The following is a 20,446-nucleotide window of genomic DNA, read 5'->3' as shown; positions in this document are numbered from 1 at the left end:
CTAATGAGAATAGACATCCTTGCCTTTCCCCTGTAACTGTGAGCAAAGTATTCTGTCTTTCATCAAAAAGTACTATACTGTTTGTAGAGGTTTTTCTTTGTAGATACCCTTTATCAGATAGAGAAAGTTCATTTCTCTAGTTTTCTGAGAATCTTTATCATAAATGTATATTGAATTTGGTGTGTAATCTTTTTCTGCGTTTATTGAAACAATTGTATTGTTTTGCTTCTTCAGTCTGTTGAGATGGTGTATCGCATTGATCATTCTAAACTACCAAGGGATGCTTTCTCCAATATTCCTGCTCACAGTCTTTCTCTTCACCACCTGGTGAAATCTCTGGAGAAGAGCCCTCAAGTGTACGCAGTCTCACTTTGTGTTTGTAGCTCTCGCGAACTCTACCATCTCACACTATGCAATACTCAGCCTTTTGCAAATGGTCAAATATTTTAGTTGAAACCTTTTTAGCCACTTCTATGTTAGCCCCTTCTTCCTCCTGTGTTCTGCCAGAGGTGAGTCCATGGTTGTGCCACATCTCATCTTGGAAGTGCCTATCTTTTCAAAGATTTCAGCCTTGTTGTTGATCATACAAAAAGGCTGATGGGTTCAACAAAATGCATGATTTTATAGTTTGCACTGCTTTTTCCTCATTGTTAGTGTGGAAATGACAGCCTTTCCAGCTGTCTAAATTCTAGGCAGAAGATGGTAGTCCTTTTGATTTAAAAAAAAAAAAAAAAGAAAACGACTTACCTCTATCAATAAAATGATATGGGAATGTTCTTTCCCCGGAAAACTTTAAATATAACTTTTGCTTGAATGGCAAAATGTAACTATGGTGTCACTTTGGGCTTAGATTCAGCATAGGCAAGGCAAATTTTAAATTCTGCTCTGTAGAGCATCTAGTCCCATGTTAGAACCTAGGACTTGGATAATAATTATATTTGCATTTAAGGAACCTCTCCCTCTAGGTTGAAAATTAAGAAGCCAAGGGATAATTGTAGGATTTTTGGCAGAGTAAATGAAAAGCACATTAGAATATGAAGTTATGTAAATCAATCCTGCTGACTGTTTTCCCTAAGTATGAAACCAGTGAATGCCACTCAGAGGAGGATTTCACATTACTTTTTTAAGCAGTATATAAGCAGTAACTGCAAATGCACTTCAGCATTATTCACATTATGGAATTTTATATGAATGTACATTACATAAATATATTGATTCTTCAATAAATATTTATTGAACATCTAAAATATGATACACATTACTCTGACAGTTTGGAAAAAACATTCAGAGAGGCAGTTAGGAGATCTGAGTTTTGATATTGTTACTCTTTGCCTCATCTTGGTTGAATATACTCTCTGGGCAAAATTAGTAGGAGTGAATTATATCAAGGGTTACTATTGTATAGCCATACCTCTACAACCCACCCAATCAGTTTCACACACCTATAGTACACTACATAATTCATATATGATTATTCAACCTAAGACAAGTTGGATTCCTTTTAATTTTTTTTATCTTAAAGGGATCAAAGGGGTAACAATTGTGAAAAATTAAGATCTAGGAGAGGATGGAGACACTGAGAGATGCAACTACTGGTACTGAGCGTATATACCAATCAAAAAGAAATGTCTGAGGGGCACCCGGGTGGCCCAGTCAGTTAAGCATCTGACTTCGGTTCAGGTCATGATCTCCTGGTTCGTGGGTTCGGGCCCTGCGTCGGGCTCTGTGCTGACAGCTCAGAGCCTGGAACCTGCTTCGGATTCTGTGTCTCCCTCTCTCTCTCTGCCCCTACCCCACTCATGCACGTGCTCTCTCTCTCTCTCTCTCTCTCAAAAATAAATAAACATTAAAAAAAATTTAAAAAGAAATGGCTGAGAGCTGGATATATTCTTTTTGGCAGCCTTGCAAGTTTAAATGGACCAAAGTGGGAGTCCATGGTCTAAGATTACAAAGGTGAGGAAGACCATTAGCAGGAAGGTGAGAGATGTCTGGAAAACAAAAGTTGTCCCGAGATAAGTTTCTTAAGTAAAGAGGAAGCTCTGTTAATAGCTCTCTTCCTGATACAGGCAGGCTATTGAGGGAGAAGCAAAGAGCTTTTCCTGAATGTGCTGGGTTTTGATTGCTTTTAACTCAACATTCATGCCAAAGTGGCCCACCTTGGGGTGGCCTGCCCTTGGCCCCTAAACCAATAATGAGTGTTTGCCAGTCAGAGGACCCACAGTGAAGGAAATTACAAAGAATGTCCTTCAGAGAGAAGGAAATAATCCTGAATGTAAGGACAAAGATGAAAGAAGAATTAGAATGAAAATAAAATGGTTAATATGTACATAAAACTACATAAGCTTTGGTATCAATATTTAAAATATAAATAAATAAAATGTGTTTATATATATGTTTGCATAATGTGTATGTTGAAGAGGAAGAATTTCCTCTATCCTTCAAGGTACTTCTACCTGAACTAAGAACCCAATTGACTTGAAAAAGACCAACAAGACAAAATGAAATTTAACATTGTACAAACAGGGAATCCACACAGACATGGAAATTGCAAAGAAAGTGAGGCAACAAGTTGCTTCTATGAGCTCAGGAGAGGGGTAGGGGGTCTGAAGGTCTGAGTATAGACCATTATTAGAAAGGTGAAAAGAGATGTTTGGAAATCAAAGGTTGCTCTATTATGTAAATAAATTTCTTGGGTAGAGAGGAATTTCTGTAAATAGCTCTCTTCCTGGTACCAGCAGGCAGTTCAGGGGGAGGTAAAGAGCTTTCCTGAATCTGCTAGGTTTTGAGTGCTTTTAACTGAAAACAGTGTTCATGCCAAAGTGGCCTATGTTGGTGCGGCCTGAAATGTGCCCCTAATACACAGATATTTTTATAATTTATAAATGCATGGAAAATATATTTATTTATTTAGACACTTAGTATAAATGTATGACATGTACAAGCTGACAGTGATGACTGATTACCTTTGGAACATGATAAATTAAGCTATTGTCTTTTTTCTAGTCTCACTATTTTCTCCTGCTGAATCATCTTTTAAATAGATGTTGGGACTTCTAAATAAATCTTCTTTACCTTTCAAGTTCTCTTTGAAAAAAATTTTCAGTTTGCTTTATATTGGCCATTTGGGAAAAAAAACCTCATTAATTGGGCATAATTTCCAGTTCTCTAATCTGTTTGTCTTCTGTCCATTCTGCCACTTAATCTGGTCATCATCTCTAGTTATATCTTATACATAATAATGCCATGTTTTAAAATAACTTCCTTTCCCTGCTCCATGCATGTAATTTTGACACTAACTAAACTGATTTTAATTTCCTGCGCTTGTAGTTACATTAAAAATTTTTCTCTGCGTGTACCTTCTATTTCTTGAGTTGCTATTTTGTCATTCCCAGTATTGGCTTTACTTAAATGTTTGGTGACCTTCAAACAGGACAATTTTTTATAGTGATGAGGTGAAAAGCAAATTAGAATGGGTTAAAAATTGAATGAAAGGTCAGAGAATGGAGATACAATGATTTTAGAGAGATCCAATGATTGGAGATCCAATCATTTTAGAAGATTGTCTTTAAAAGCTAGAGGAAAAAAAAAACCTGCTGGGGGGGGTGGCACAATAGTTTGACAGGATAAGGAGCCAAAGGAGAGGTTTGGTTTGTATGTTTGTATGTTTTGATTTTCGTATTTTATTGTTTAGAAGGTTAGAAACCACATTATGGTCTTTTGCAATATGATCCTGCCATGTCCCATCTAGAAGTGGGGTCTGTTTTCCTTCCGGTTGAATCTGGACTCTGCAATAGAATGTGGAATAAGAGACAGAGGGTAACTTGTCATATTCATAGTAGACATTAAGAAATCTGTGACTACACACTGTACCCCTTGAAATGCTTCCTCCTAGGAAAAAATCAACAGATAAGACATACAACTACCCTAAGGCAACCTTGCTGTGAAAAAGCTCAAGTAAGCACCATGAGGAGAGAGGAAGGCCACAGGGAAGAGAACGAAGGTGCCAGACCTCTGAGGGAAGCAGGCATAGACTTTGAGCTTAGCCCAGTCACCAGGTGATTGCAGCTGAGTTACTCGCACAGAACAACAACCTACCTGAGCTTTGAATTCCTGAGTATGGTTTCATGAGCAAATAAAGTGGTGGTTTAAACCTCTGAGTTTTTGAGGTAGTTTGATATGCAACAATAGATAACTAAAACAATAGGAGGATATTTATTAGCAGCTACTTTTTCCCTCCTAAGCACAAACATTTTTAATGGGTTAGTATTCTACAGACTTTTTTTTTAATTAACTTTAAGACATACAGAACATTTATAAAGATTAAAATAGCACTCATATGTTAATTACCCGGTTTAAGAAATGAAAATTACAAAAGGTAATAACAACTCTTGGTGCAACCTCCTCTTATGAAATAACCACTATCTTGCAATGCTGCTTATTATTCTTAATAATGTCCTATATGTTTTCTACATATATGTCAAGTATTATAGATTATTCTTATGCAAATTTAATCTTCATACAAATGACATTTTACTACAATTGCCCATCAGCAAATTGTCACTTTTTTTGTGCAACATCAGATTTAGAGATCCCTCTATATTGATACAGTTTACTCTCTTTGAATCACTTGATTTATTCGGAGTTTGTTTCCTGTTGTTTGTAGTACAAACAATGTTGCTATAAATATTCACCTGTCTTGGGGCGCCTGGGTGGCTCAGTCGGTTAAGCGTCTGACTTCGGCTCAGGTCATGATCTCACCACGGTCCGTGGGTTCGAGCCCCGCGTCGGGCTCTGTGCTGACAGCTCAGAGCCTGGAGCCTGTTTCAGATTCTGTGTCTCCCTCTTTCTCTGACCCTCCCTGTTCATGCTCTCTCTCTGTCTCAAAAATAAATAAATGTTAAAAAAAACTTAGTAAAAAATATTCCCCTGTCTAAGGCACCAAGGAGTAAAAATGGTGGGTTGTAGGGTAGGCACAGTCTTGCTTTTGTTAGAAATGATCAAACCGACACAGGCAGCCTCCTGACCAGCCAGGAAGATCCTTGGCTTAAAACAGGATAGAAATCAAACATGTAGCAGAAAGAAGTGAAAACAGTTTTATTGGGTAGTGAAAGTGACAGAGTATAGCAGATGTAGTGTCTGGGAGACTCAGAAATGAAAGGAGGAGTATCTGTCATTCAGGGTTAGGGATTTATATTGGAAAGGGGTGCAGGGCATGTGTTCCTTCAGGAATCCAGGGTAGGGTCAGATCAAAGGTGAGTGTTAGGTGAATAAAATGTGCTATTTCATCAGTCGCAGAAGGTAGGCGATGTTGATGCCAGCATCAGCAGAGGCTTATTTGAAGCTAATGTCCTTGAACATGTTTGGGATCTAGTTCTTCTCAGATGTCACCAGCTGTTTGAGGGCCTAGGGTGAAACTCAGAGAATGATTCACTTTATTTATTGCTCACCCCTTGGAGAGGGAATGTCGCTTCTTTGGTTTACTCAGATACAAAACACAGAATATGAGTAAATGGGGCCTAGCAGAAAAACAGCAGAGATGGATCCTTTGTAAAAGTGGAGTCACATCAGTTTCCCTATCTCAAAATTGTTTATCAGAAGTCATCAGTAAATTTTTTGCACAATACTACCTACTTCCTTGAGTTTCATTGAACTTAAAACATAGTAATGGAGATGTGCTTCCTTTGACAGTTTTGCAAACTGTCAGTATGTAGATTGTCTCAATTTAGCACTTGAGATGAAATAACATAAATATATATTTTTAAATTATTTATACAGCTTGGAGAATAATGGTTCAGAATGTGGGAGATAAACCAGAAATCGTTAAAATTCATCTTTTATGGACTTCAAATTTGGCTGTTTGGAAGTTCTGTTTCTCCTCCTTCTTTTGAAAAGAATTCATAACCAAAAGCAAAAAGAAATTTCAAACCTACTTATTTATTTCCCATGCCAGCATATTCACCTCCTGGTTATCCTTTTTTAGATTAGAAGATTAATTTTTCTCTCTGCTTGCCTCTTTGTCCTTTGATACAATTCAGTATTTTCTGTAACTCTGACTTCTGTTCCTCTGTAACTTAGTCTCTTTCTGCAGGACGTAACTCTAAAAAACACAATTAAACAACACAGTTTGGTTTTAAAGTAGAGATAAAAAGTTATTTCTCCACAATTATGGTGGAATAGATTTATACATATTGCATTATTGGTACTTCCCAATCCACCACCAGAAATCAACCGCAAAAGATCTGCACACTAGCAGTCTGATTTGTTGCCCGGAGTGCTGTATTTGTAAATATGTAATGGAAAAGGAAAAACAATCAAACTCTAAATTGGGTTTCACATTCGCTTTGACAACACCCTCTTCAAATCGGAGGCAGCACCTGAGCTACAGTATTCTACCAATTTAGCTTCCTCCCAGTGGGAAATGCATATATGTGCAGGGAAGCTTTTCTTGGCCCCAACTACTTTACCCTTCTCTCATATTGTTGCAGGGAGAATCCTCTCTAAAACTCTGTACAAACTCTAACAGTAATATTTTGTATAACAATTCCACATGTAATTTGAAAAGTCCCTCCTTTGTATCATCTACAGTTTAAATCAAATTCTTTTTTGTTTTTAATGTTTATTTATTTTGAGAGAGGGCGGGGGAGGGACAGAGAGAGAGAAGGAGAGGGAGAATCCCAGGCCGGCTCTGCGCTGTCAGCGCAGATCCCAACATGGGACTCAATCTCAAGAACCATGAGATCATGACCTGAGGTGATATCAAGCGTTGGACACTTAACCGACTGAGTCACCCAGGTGCCCCTATATCAATTTCTTAAACAGTTACAGAGCAAAATTAAGGTTTTCAAAGATTTACATTCACAAGAGAGTAGGATATTCAATTTTTGATGATCCTTAGTTTGAAACTAGTGATAACTCTATTCCAAACTTGAGGAATGAGAGACGATACAGTTTAGTTCAGTCCCTGCAGCTGTTTCCACTTTTCCACTTTCTCTCCAGCTGCTTTGGGGGGGGGTGCTTTTCTCCCCCCACCCACCCCCCTCATCTCCATCCTCTCTCCGCACACAAAAACAGCTCCCTGCCCTTTGTGGCTTCTCTCTCCCCCAGTTCAGCTCTCCGAGCCATGTACCTGCTGAGCTCTGTGGTTCAGGTTGTGCAGATTGTTGTGTTAATCCTCAGATTGATTTTCTAGGTGTGCAGGATGGTTTAGTGTTGGTCTGGCTGTATTTCAGGGACGAGAGACACACAAAAAACTCCCATGTTGTTCTGCCATCTTGGCTCCTCCTGGAGACAGTACCATTTAGAGCTTAAAGCATCTAGCATGTGAATCTCCTTTAACTCATTATATAGCATTGTTTTTGTTTTAATCTTACAGTACTTTATTTCAGTTTTCCTTAATTTGTAGTTGGGACCCAAACTAAATTATAATTACTAAAGATTTATTAAACACTTACATATGTCAGATATTGCATTAATTTCTTTTTACATTTTTATTGACTTCCCACAGTCAATTTATGAATCAATAATGTCCCCATTTCACATATAAGGAAACTGAGGCATATAAAGACTTTCATACACTTATATATACTTATAAGAAAATCTATTATTTTGTGTTTATTCAATTTCATACATTTAACTCAAAGTAAAACTGAGAAGATATACACATAATATTTAAGAACACTAGTCAGAGGGGTGCCTGAGTGGCTCCATCAGCTAAACATCTGACTCTTGATTTCAGCTCAGGTCTTGATCTTGCAGTTCACGATTCATGAGTTCAAGCCCTGCATTGGGCTCTGCACTGACAGTGTGGAGCCTGCTTGGGATTCTTTCTGTCTCTCTCTCTCTCAAAATAAATACACTTTAAAACATCTTTTAAAAAAACCCTGTTTAGAAATTGCAAAGTTAAATTCAACAAAAATGTGAAAATATATAGAAACACAGTAAATAAATTGCATGGAAACTCCTCTTAAATAAACCTATGCAACCCCAAGCCCAATATGAAATCAAGAGTAAGAGATAACTAAAATAGCTTCATTAATAATTTAATTCCTCATATGAATTACAGGAAACTATTTATAATGAAAAATAGTCCTTTATGTACATTATAGATTTTCAGACATTAGTAAAATCACTTGACCTTGGGTTCTGATCATGACGCATCACTTCTGTCCTTGGTTTGTAATGGCATTTTTTATATTTTCCTCTATAAATCCATGTTCCATTAGTTGCTCTCTAAACAATCAAGTTTATTATGTGAACAGATAAGATACTTGATTATTAGAAGGTGAGGAAGAGACAGTAAAGTATCCTCTAAACTGAGAAGGCACTTTTAGACCAGAGAACAAAGCAAGTGACTCCATACGGTTTACACAGTGTTTTACTCAGGGTAACTCATACCAGGGATGGGGCAATTGATGACCCAGAGCTGTGCAGCTGTTCTCTACAAAGTCCAGACCTTAGTCCACAGATTTTATGGAGTGAGGTGATGTGTAGAGGGCATTGTGGTGAGGTTCTAACACTTAACAGGCCTTGTGCCACCTGTGTGCCAGAAGTGGAAAGGGAAACTGTGATCTTTGCTAGTTATCTAAACAACTTTACGGAATACCCCAATAAACCTCTCCATGTTCCAGTCAAGGGCATACATATACTCCCAATGGGCCTGCAACATGTAGCCCCAAGGGAGGTCATCATGCAGATGTGAACAAAATGAAGGGGGAGACATGGATTCAGCGTGGTCAGCACTTTTACACTTCATATTAAGTCCTGTTAAGTTTTTCTCTCAGATTTCTATTTCTTAGGAATGGATCAAATTACAAAGAACACAAGTATATAAATTTTTTTTCTTTTATGCTTGCTAATATTTAGTAAATATTAGAAGGAAATAGAGGGAAATTTCCTACAATACCTAAGTAAATAATTCCACCATTAGTTTACTTTTTTAAAAAAGGTGATTGCACATTATTCGGTGTTAGTGACTAAAATAAAGTTTTAGAATAAGTAATGGCAGAAACATACATTTAGAAATATCATTGTGTATTGAGCTATTTATTTTGCCTTTTGATAAATTGTTGGGATGTATACCTAGAATATAAAATTAGTTATTTAATTTGTACCTCTAGGAATAATCAAGGAATAAGTTATATGTTCTGTATTTAAATATATATTTTGTTCCTTCTAAAATAACTCATTATTTTTTTATTACCTTCCCCTGTGTGTAGAATTTAAAAGGCATATTTTCGAATATTATGTTTTAATGAGATGAAAGTAGCAATGGCAACAGGAAATAGAACTGAATTATATATCGTTGTGCGTGTTAACTTTTAAGGAAATAAGGATACTTACAACACATAAGTATTTAGGAATTTTGGGGCCCCTGGGTGGCTCAGTCAGTTAAGCACTCGATCTCAGCTCAGGTCATAATCTCACAGTTCATGAGCTCGAGCCCCACAGCAGGCTATATGCTGACAGCACAGAGCCTGCTTAGGATTCTGTCTCCCTCTCTTCCCCTCCCCTGCTCACTTGCTCTCTCTCAAAATAAATAAATAAACATTAAAAAAGTTAAAGCAATTAAAAAAAAAGAATTTAGAAATTTCACAAGATGAAATATCTTATCTGTTACTGCATTACTGTCATTCTAAAGACAATTTATTAAGTGCTTATTTGTTTGATGGATTTAGAGTCCAAATGAAATTCATTTATTCATCAAGTATTTATTAAGTGCCTCTTAGGCACCAAGACTTCTACTAGGTTACTGGGGATACAAGATATGGCTTAAATCTGTTACAATATTCCGAGGAGGAAACCAACAGATAATTTCATTTTTAAAAAGCCAAGCAGAAGAGTTTGCCTCCAGAAGTAAGAAATTGTCGTATGGGGGAGGAAGACAATATTAGGCAATGATAAAATATATGTATATGTGCTCTCTGCTATTAAAAAAGTAAGGACCTCAAGTAAAGGGGTCATGTCTTATTTTTGTATCTTATTCACAGTAGATCTTAGTGGCTTAACAAAATGGAGATATATATCCTTTTATGTTATAGATAATTTGGCTATTTGGTGCGAAGCTTTTCAAAGGATTCAGAACGAGATATTCCTTTAATTCAGTGGATCCACCACTTTTAGGGCCTCAGGGATCTCTTCTGAACCTTCTGCAGCAAGCATAGAGACAATGGAAAGATAACAGACATGGGCTTAGCAAGTGTGTTTAGTAGTCTGGGAGTTCAGTGAGACTGGAAGTGCCATTTATAAATTCTGCCTACATTCTATAGGCCAGAACTTCATCATGTGACCCAAACTTTACTACAGGGGTTTGTGGAAAAAGAGAACATAGGTATTGTTGAACAACTTGCCAAACTCTACCACATATTTTTTTTTCCAACCCAGCCTAATGTCTGACAGATACTTGCCATTAATAAATGTGTGCTGAACTTTCAGTCTGCATTAAAAAGAACTTGATCAACTGAGAACAAACTGAGGGTTGATGGGGGGTGGGTGATGGGTATTGAGGAGGGCACCTTTTGGGATGAGCACTGGGTGTTGTATGGAAACCAACTTGACAATAAATTTCATATTAAAAAAAAGAACTTGATCTCATTCTTTTTTTAATGGCTGAATAATATTCATATACTTTCAGATATGTATTCATATATCAGACATATCCCACATCTTCTTTATCCATTCATCTATCAGTGGACCCTTGGGCTGCTTCCATATTTTGGCTGTTGTAAATAATGCTGCAATAAACATAGGGGTGCATATAGCCCTTTGAATTAGTGTTCTTGTGGTGTATATATATATATATATATATATATATATATATGAATTTTATTCAGCCATGGAAAATAATGAAATCTTGCCATTTACAACAACACTGATGGCTCTAGAGAGTATAATGTTAAGTGAAATTAGCCAGTAAGCGAAAGACAATACCATATGATCTCACTCATTTGTGGAATTTAAGAAACAAAACGGGTGCCTGGGTAGCTTAGTTGGTTGAGCATCCAACTCTTGATTTCGGCTCAAGTCATGATCTGACGATTTGTGGGTTTGAAACCCCACGTCGGGCTCTGTGCTGACAGTGTGGAGCCTGCTTGGGATTCTCTGTCTCACTCTCTCACTCTCCCTCTTCCCCACTTGCACGCTCTCTCATTGTCTCTCTCTCAAAACTAAATAAACATAAAAAAAAGGAGAAAAAGGGAAAAAGAAGAAAAGAGATAATACCCCCCAAAAGACTTTTTTTGTAAACATATGTATTCTTTTGTTGTGATCGTTTTTAATTATTTTTTAAATATCCCCTTTATTTTTTAAGATAAAAACTGAGAGGGAGGCAAACCATGAGAGACTCTTAAATACATATTGAGGGTTGCTGGAGGGGTGATGGTGGGGGGATGGGCTAAATGGGTGATGAGTATTAAGGAGGGCACTTGTTGGGGGTACCTGGGTGGCTCAGTCAGTTAAGCATCCGACTTCAGCTCAGGTCATTGCCTCACGGTTCATGAGTTCAAGCCCCGCATCTGACTCTGTGCTGACAGCTCATAGCCTGGAGCCTGCTTCAGATTCTGTGTCTCCTTCTCTCTCTTCCTCTCCCCCTCTCACACTCTGTCTGTCTCTGTCTCTGTCTCTCTCTCTCAAAAATATAATAAAACATTAAAAAAAAGGGGCACTTGTTGGGATGAACACTGGGTGTTATAGGTAAGTGATGAATCACTAAATTCTACTCCTGAAATCATTATTACACTGTATCTTAACTAACTTGGATTTAAATAAATAAATAAAAATAAATGCCCCCCTTTATTTTTTTAAGTAAATTCTACCTCCAACATGGGGCTGCAACTCATGACCCCAAGCCCAAGAGTTGCATGCTCTACTGACTAAGCCAGCCAGGTGCCAAAGCAGACTTTTAATTATACAGAACAAACAGATGGTTACCAGTGTGGGGGCTGGAGTGGGTGGGTGAAATAGGTGAAGGGAATTAAGAATACACTTATCTTTTTTTTTTTTAAGTTAATTTATTTTGAGAGAATGAGTGTGCTGGTCAGAAAGAGACGGAGAGAGACAATCCCTGGCAGGCTCTGTGCACTGTCAGCACAGAGCCCAGTGCGGGGCTCAATCTCATGAACCCAGACATCATGACCAGAGAGTGAGAGAGGGAGAGGAAGAGAGAGAGGGAGACACAGAATCTGAAGCAGGCTCCAGGCTCTGAGCTGTCAGCACAGAGCCAGATGCGGGGCTTGAACTCACGAACCATGAGGTAAGAGTTTGACGCTTAACCAAATAAGCCATCCAAGGTACCCCAAGAGTAAACTTATCTTGAGGAGCACTGAGTAATATATGGAAGTGTTGAATCGCTATATCGTACACTTGACACTAATGTAACACTATGTCAACACTGTATATAACTATATTGGAATTAATTTTTTTTTAAATCAGAAAACGTTTACATAAAATTAAAAAAAAACTTGAACAAAATTAATATACTTTGATAGCCACACAATGTATCTGCTTTAGATTTGCATTGCATAGAGTTAATCTTCTTTCAAAACTAATTGTATATACTCTAAGCACCTGGATGCCCTTAATTCTTAATCCTTATAACAAACCATTTTTTCCCCCATTTTTCCCACTAGGAAAACAAGGATCCTCAAGATTACATCCCTTGCCCCAGATCACATAAGGTAGGCAATCTGATTCCACTGAGCTTTGTTACGTGGTGGTGTTTTTGATTATTTTTAGCTTGTGAATATCATTCTTAGGTGTGAAATGTCGATCACAATAAACTTAGACAAGAGAGCTTTGTGAAATTCTGATTTACAGTAAGCAATGTATATTTGGTTTTCACCTGTTTCTGGTCCTGAGCTCCTAAAACCTAAAGTCTCTTTCCTGAGCTGTGAGAGTGATAAAGGTGTCTTTTGTTATGTTAATAAGGTGACTAAGCCTGGAGAGTTGGTTGCCAGGGGACCCAACCACGTGGGTAGAAGGTTGGAACTTTCCCTCCCATCCCCTACCTCTACGGAAGGGAAGGGAGAGAGGCTGAACATTGAACCAATCATCAATGGCCAATGATCTAATCAATCATGGTTATGTAATGATGCCTCCACAAACACTCAAAAGGACTGGGTTTGGAAAATGTACGGATTGGTAAACATGTAGAGGCGTGGAGGAAGTGGCATGTTCAGAGAGCATAAGCTTGGCACCTTTTCCTTAGGCTTTCTTCTATGCATCTGTCTTGTCTGGCTATTTTTGAGTTATCTCCTTTTCTACTACACCACTAATGTAATAAGTAAAATGCTTCTCTGAGTTCTGTGAGCTGCACTGGGAAATTAATCGAACCCATGGGAACCTCTGATTTATAGTCAGTCAATCAGAAGCACAAGTAATAACCTGGGTTTGCAACAGGACATGTGTCTGAAGTTGAGGGGGGGATGGTGGTGGTGCAGGTTGGGAGGCAGTCATGTAGGACTGAACCCTTAAGCTATGGAATCTGATGCTATTTCTGTGTAGTGCTGGAATTGAGGTGAAGTGCAGAACGTTCCCCTGGTGTCCCAAGAATTGCTGCTTGCTGTGGAAGCTCCCACCACCAGAACTAGTACCAGAACCTATTTAATTTTTATTTTCTTAGATTAAGAAGATGTTAACATAGGAAAAGAGATTTGAAGCAGCTTGATTAATTGCAACGTATTCTAAATGTAGGTACAAAAGCAAACTCAGCGGCATTGCATTGTTTTAAATTTTTATTTTAATGTTTATTTATTTTTGAGGGAGAGAGACAGAGCACGAGCAGAGGAGGGGCAGAGAGAGAGGGAGGGAGACACAGAGTCTGAAGCAGGCTCCAGGCTCCTAGCTGTCGGCACAGAACCAGATGCAGGACTTAAACGCATGAACCACAAGATCGTGACCTGAGCTGAAGTCGGATACTTAACTGACTGAGCCCTGCCAGGGGCCTCTCAGTGGCACTGACTTTAAATTAACTGCATTTTCTGAAGTAGGCCGAATGGTGTTACATAACCCTGGCTACCTGCCTAGTTGTTAATATAAGGTATTCTGTCAGTCGTGGAGGTGTGGGTCAAAAATATTTGGTAAAAGTATTGCACCAGGAGCTCCTGGCTGGCTCAGTCAGTAGAGCATGTGACTCTTGATCTCAGGGTCATGAGAGTTCTGAAAGTTCATCATTAATAATCTTATGTCTATACCTAAAAGAATATATTTTTAATATAGCCTGATTAATGATACACTCTGTATCATTAAGCAGATTCTGAGAGTTAATGGTGAAGTAACACAGAGGTATAAGACTAGTGTCCTAATGAGAGTTTGTGGGATTGTTATGTGTTCTTAGAGAATTATCCTGTTTATTGTTATGTGATACCCCTCTTTATTCCATATAACTTTCCTTGTTGTAAAGTCTGCTTTATTTGAAAATGACATAGCTACTCCACCTTTTTTTTTTTAATGTTTATTTATTTTGAGAGAGAGAGAGAGAGAGAGATTGGGGGGAGAGACAGAGAAAGAAAGGGAGAGAGAATCCTAAGCAGGCTCCATTGCTGTTCAGCACAGAGCCCAAAGTGGGACTCATTCCCAGGACCCATGAGGTCATGACCCAAGCCAAAATCAAGAGTTGGACACTTAACAGAGTGAGCCACCCAGGTGCCCCACTCCAACTGTCTTTTGATTAGTGTCATCCTGGTATGTATTTCTCCACCCTTTTACTTTTAATCTCTTTACAATTAAATTAGTTTTCTTGTGAACAATATATAGTTGAGTCTTGTATTTTTAACTGTTCAGACAATCTCTATCATTTAATTGGTGTAATCAGACCATTCATATTTTAAACTAATTATGGATATACTTTGATTAACATTGACCACATTTTAAATGGTTTATATTTGTTGCCTTTTTTTTTTCTGTTTTTCTTTGTGGGTTTGTTTGGTTTTTGTTTGTTTATTTGCTTTCCTCTCTTTTTCTGCCTTCTCTGGCTTTAATTGAGCATTTTGTCGGATTTCGATTTCTCTCTTTAGCATATATTTTTAAATTTAGTGTTTGGCAGTACATATTTATGATTACTATACTTATGACTACTAATCTATTTACGAATAACTATAATACTTCACAGATAGTGTGGGGACTATTCTAATATTATATATTATAACTGTTACATTAAAATATTTCCATTTCTTCTGTCAACCTTATAAAATTGTTATCATTTATTCCACTTATCTGTAATATATAGGCATTGGGTACATTGTTGCTATTCTTTGTTTTGAGTCAACTGTTATCTGTTAGGTCAATTAAGAATAAGAAAAGCAAAAAAAGTTTATTTCCATTTAATCATTCTCTACTGCTCATCCCATCATCATATAGGTGTAAGTCTCTGACCTATATGATTTTCAGTCCCTCTGATGTACTTCTTTAAACATTTCTTGCAATGCAGGTCTACTGGCAAAAAATTCTGTCTCAATTTATGCTTGTGTGTGAAAGCCTTTATTTCTCCTTCACTCTTTTTCATAATTGTGGAAAAACATGAAAAATGTAAAATTGGCTATTTTAACCATATTATGTGTGTAATTTGATGACATTAATGACATTACTCTTATCTATTTCAATTTTTTTTTTTCATCATCCCAAACAGAAGCTCTGTTCTTTTCTCTTTCACCCCTTTGGTATTCCCATTCCAGATATATTTCACCTTTTTGTAGCTGTCCTGCAGTTCTTGGATAGCCCTTCTTTTTTGTTGTTGTTGTTTTTTTTCATTCTTTTTCTCTTTGCTTTTAAGTTTTGGATGATTTTATTGACATATCCTCAAGTTCATTGTTTCTTTCTTCACCATGTCCAGTTGCATTTCCAGTATTTCCTTTTGATTCTTAGAGTTTCCAACTCTCTGTTTACATTACCTGTCTGTTCTTACATGTTGTCCAATTTTTCATTAGAGCCCTTAGTATATTTATCTTAGTTATTTTAAATTCCCAGTCTGATAATTCCAACATGTCTGGTATATCTGAGTCAGGTTCTGGTGCTTGGTTTGTTTCTTCAGACTGTTTTTTGCCTTTTGCCCTGCTTAGTACCTTTTATGGTGCGGTAGGTAAGAGGGATCAAGGTAAATAGGTCTTTTGTGTGAGGTTTTAGGTTAATCTAAATATATGTTAAGCTGTATTTACTGTTCCCTGTAGTGTTGGTGTCAGAGGCTAAAATTTCTTCTAGTGTTCTTGTTTCTGTCACTCCTGGTGTGTTTGGGTTTTCCTAGAGACTCCTTTAATAAAATCTGAGCCTTGGAATTCTTTTCTGCTACAATGCTCTGCTGTTATTCAGGATCCCTACTGAAGTGGTGCTAAGTAGGGAGAAGAGGGGAAGTGTTCTGTATTCCTGTGATTAGGTCTCAGTATGTTAGTAGTTCTGTGGCACTGGGCTGTGACCTTCACAAGTGCTTCTTGGCATTTCCATATGATACAAGATGGCTAGAATGGGCTGGATTTGGGTATTTCCCTTCCCTCACATGGAAGGCTAGAGAGGCCTAGAGTTGGATATTGCTCTTTGCCCATCTCAGTTAGGCTCTGTTAAAATCCACATTGGTCAGGTTCTGGTAAAATAATTTCCATCGCAGGCACTCTTGTTAATGAGAAAGGTCCTCTAGATGTATTACAATATGGTAACTCTTCCCTTCCCACTGACGAATACAGGAGATTTTTCTCTGATTTTCATCCAGAAAATCTGGTGGTAAAATTTAATACCTGGTGGTAAAAGTGTGGAGCCTCCCTAAGGATGGGCTGCAGGACATTTTATCTCAAATTAGTTCACACTCAGTCTACAACAATCATTTGCTTTTATGTGTTTGTACCAATCTCTAGCTGTAGCTTCTGCTCATGGTCAGCACTGATTCTTTTTGTTCATCTCTCTCTCTCTAGTTTTTGGACCAGCGGATTGCCTTGTGCCCTCATTTCTGTAATGGATCTCAGGTAAGTTGTTGACTTTTAGTTTGTTCATCTCTTTGTTGGAATAGCAGTTTCTGACTTCAAGTTCTTTATATGTCAAACTGGTAACCAGAAGTTACCTTAGTTTATGGGAAGATCTTACTGTAAAAGTCTATTTCCTTTAAAAGTTTTCTACTGTGTAGCAAGGATTTCTATATATTTTTGCAAGAAATTTGTCTCAAAAAAATAAATATATATAATTTCTTTTTTTTCTTTAGTTCATGTATTTATTTTGAGAGAGAGAGAGAGAAGGGGAGGGCCAGAAAGAGAGGGGGACAGAGTATCCGAAGTGGGCTCCGTGCTGACAGCAGCCAGCCTGATGTGGGGCTTGAACTCATGAACCATGAGATCATGACCTGAGCTAAAGTCAAACACTTAAGCTAAAGTCAAACACTTAACAGACTGAGCCAATGAGGTACCCTATATATAATTTCTTAATAACCAACTTTGTAGAGTAAACACAACAATAATTAAATATATGATAGTTGTTTGCATCATGTATTTCAAAATCTTCATTTCAATTCACATAACCTAAAATCCCTCCATTTTTATCTCTGAGTCACTTGTGTGGACTACAGATCAGATATTCCTTAATTCTTCATTTATTATAGGTTAGTGCACTAGTTTTTAAAAACATTTCTATTACATTATTACATAGTACCCTAATCAGAGCACTCTGACAACTTTTCATATAATACATTAGTTGAGGTCTTTGCTCATGATAGTTTTAGGAAATATGTGCCCTGTTGAGTGTAGAGAACTTCTATGACTTTTAAAAATCCCTATACAATTATTTACAGGTACTCCACTATAGTGTGATGGATTTTTAAAGTTATTTACTTGTACAGTATTGAGGAGGAAAAATTTTTTCTTTACTCTTGAAGATTCTTTTGACTTGTCTAAGAATTAAATTGACCTGAGGCAGATTAATAGGAGAAAATAAAAATCTGGAAAACATGTATACCTCCTATAAACATGGGAGATACACAGGAAAACTGAGTTAACTTCTTGAAGTGGCTGAAGCTATCACCTTAAATATAGTCTTCAACTAGAGATAAAAGAGAATGTTGAGGCTGGGGATTCAGTTATGGGAGGTTATTAGGGAAAGCCTAGTAAATAGGAGTAAGGTTATTATGCAGATTTAAGTCCTTACCTTCTCCATTGATAACAGTTTGCAGAGATTTAGAGTCAACCCCTTCTTCCTGAGAGGTGTAAGGAGAAACCTTTCCAAATGGAGATTTCCCTTATCCTTGTAAATGTCTCCCCAAAGGGTAACTCCTACTTGGTTTTCAGAGCTTCTCTTGTGTCTGCAGTTTTATATTTAATAATCAGCCTAAAATAATCAACATGCCAGGAAGCCATATCTTGGGGTGGCAAGATTTGCCCACCTGCAATAGCAATTTGTGAAGAGATGGATCATAGGTTGGGTTTCCTGGGAAGCCAACTCTGAGACAACATTTAGTTTGCAGGACTTTTATGCTGGAGTACCCTTGGGATCAAACTTGTGAAAGGGAGAAGAAAGCAGAAGTGGAAAGAAGAAGAAGTCCACAATCTTGAGGTAAGCTCATCAAGAGTCTCAGCCCATCCCATGGGGGATGTTCTTGAATTAGGTCTGATGAGGGAACATAAGGCAAGCTGAGGGCAAAGCCCAAGCTAGCAACCCCCACCCCACCCCCTGCCAAATTGGGTTTATGTGACATGTCTTAGGCACTCCTGGCTTCCCAAGAACAAAGGAAAGGGTTTTCAATGGTTAACTGATAGAGATCGCAGTCACACAAGACATGAATCTCCATCAGTTTATAAATGCCTTAGTATATTACAACAAAAAGGCAATCTCATCAAAAGCCTAATCTCCAGAAGTCTATAGACACAGTTTCCTGGAGCCCCAACATCACTCTCCTCACCATAGTGATGTGGGGAACAAAGGCAAGAAGGAAATGGTAGGTAAGAGTAAATTTTCTTATAACCTGAATCCCATTGACAAATACTTGAGATAGAGTATAACATTTCTCCAGCAACTCCCTACTGTCTTAATGTTAATGCCTTAGTAGAGGAAAAACAACCATAGCAAGACAATGGCTAGGCCTCCAGTATCTTATGAGTCCTCTTTAGCATATGAAAGTCCTTTTGGAAAACTCACTTTACCTCTCCCAACTCTATAGTATATAATCTGTCACTCCTCACAACCCCAGTGCAGCTCTTTCTGACCACAGGTCCTGTCCCTGTGGTTTGATAAAATCACTCTTTTGCACCAAATACATTTTGTATCAAGAATTCTTTCTCGGCCTTCGGCTCTGGACCCCCACCACTCCAAAACTGCATCAAAACAATATCTGAACAGTCTGGGATGAACTGGGGCAACAGGTCCTTCCTGGAAGGGAAACCGTATAGTTCTTCTCTCTGTTCATCACAACATGCTAGTTGGATAAAAAACACATTTTATTAGCTACTTTAAATATCATTTGTAATTAAACAACAGTCAAGGAATTGAGAGACCTTTACTTTCTTAACTAAACAGCTATTCACATTTATGTAAGAATAGCTAACATACAAAGCAGATATTCCTGTTCCAAGGAATGCATTACAAACAAGCAAATACATCAAAAATTAAAAACCAAATATGGAGCATAGTAGCCCTGGGAAACCTGTTCTTTTAGAGTGGTACTCTTTATTTTAGTAAAATTGAAAATTACTATAATTTTTATTTAATGACGTCTTGCTAAAATGTATTATATGTGCTATTGCTTTTATAATCAAAATGAGATGAGTGCTATCTGAATGTTAAAAAAATGATCTTTCATCAACCATTTGATTACATATTGTGTTATGTTATATTGTATCATGTCTTTACTGTTTGATGGTGTAACAAGCAATTAAGAATAGAAATTATTTACAATCCCACAATATCTTTTCTGAATTTTCTCTTTTCAAGAGGATAAATTTATAAAGCTTTTTAATGTTTATTTATTTTAAAGAGAGAGAGAGAGAGCGAGAGAGAGAGAGCATGAGCAGGGGAGGGGCAGAGAGAGAAGACACAGAACCTGAAGCAGGCTCCAGGCTCTGAGCTGTCAGCAAAGACCCCAATACGGGACTCAAACTTAGGAACTGGGAGATCATGACCTGAGCCAAAGCTGGATGCTTAACCAACTGAGCCACCCAGGTGCTCCATTTATAAAGCTTTCAACACCAAACCCTAGAGGTTTTAGTGAAAGAGCAGCAAAACCATTTCTGTGTTGCACTTTACTAATTCTCATTAGTCTGTAATGTCAGTGAAGTAATTTAAGTTCATCTGTGGAAATGTAATTAAGTGTTTCACAATGGAAATATGACAAATAAGACATGTAATTTAAAAATATTTTATAGCACTAGAGAAAGAAAATAGGACAAATGTGTATATAATCTTCTCATGCCTTGAGTTGAAGGTGAAGATTAAATTAAAAAAATATTTTTTTTACACGTATTTATTTTTGAGAGACAGAGAGAGACAGAGC

Source organism: Prionailurus viverrinus, chromosome X, assembly GCF_022837055.1.
Source record: "Prionailurus viverrinus isolate Anna chromosome X, UM_Priviv_1.0, whole genome shotgun sequence".
In the NCBI taxonomy this organism is placed as follows: Eukaryota; Metazoa; Chordata; class Mammalia; order Carnivora; family Felidae; genus Prionailurus; species Prionailurus viverrinus.
The sequence above is the reverse complement of the archived record's forward strand: the minus strand, read 5'-3'. Positions refer to the sequence as shown.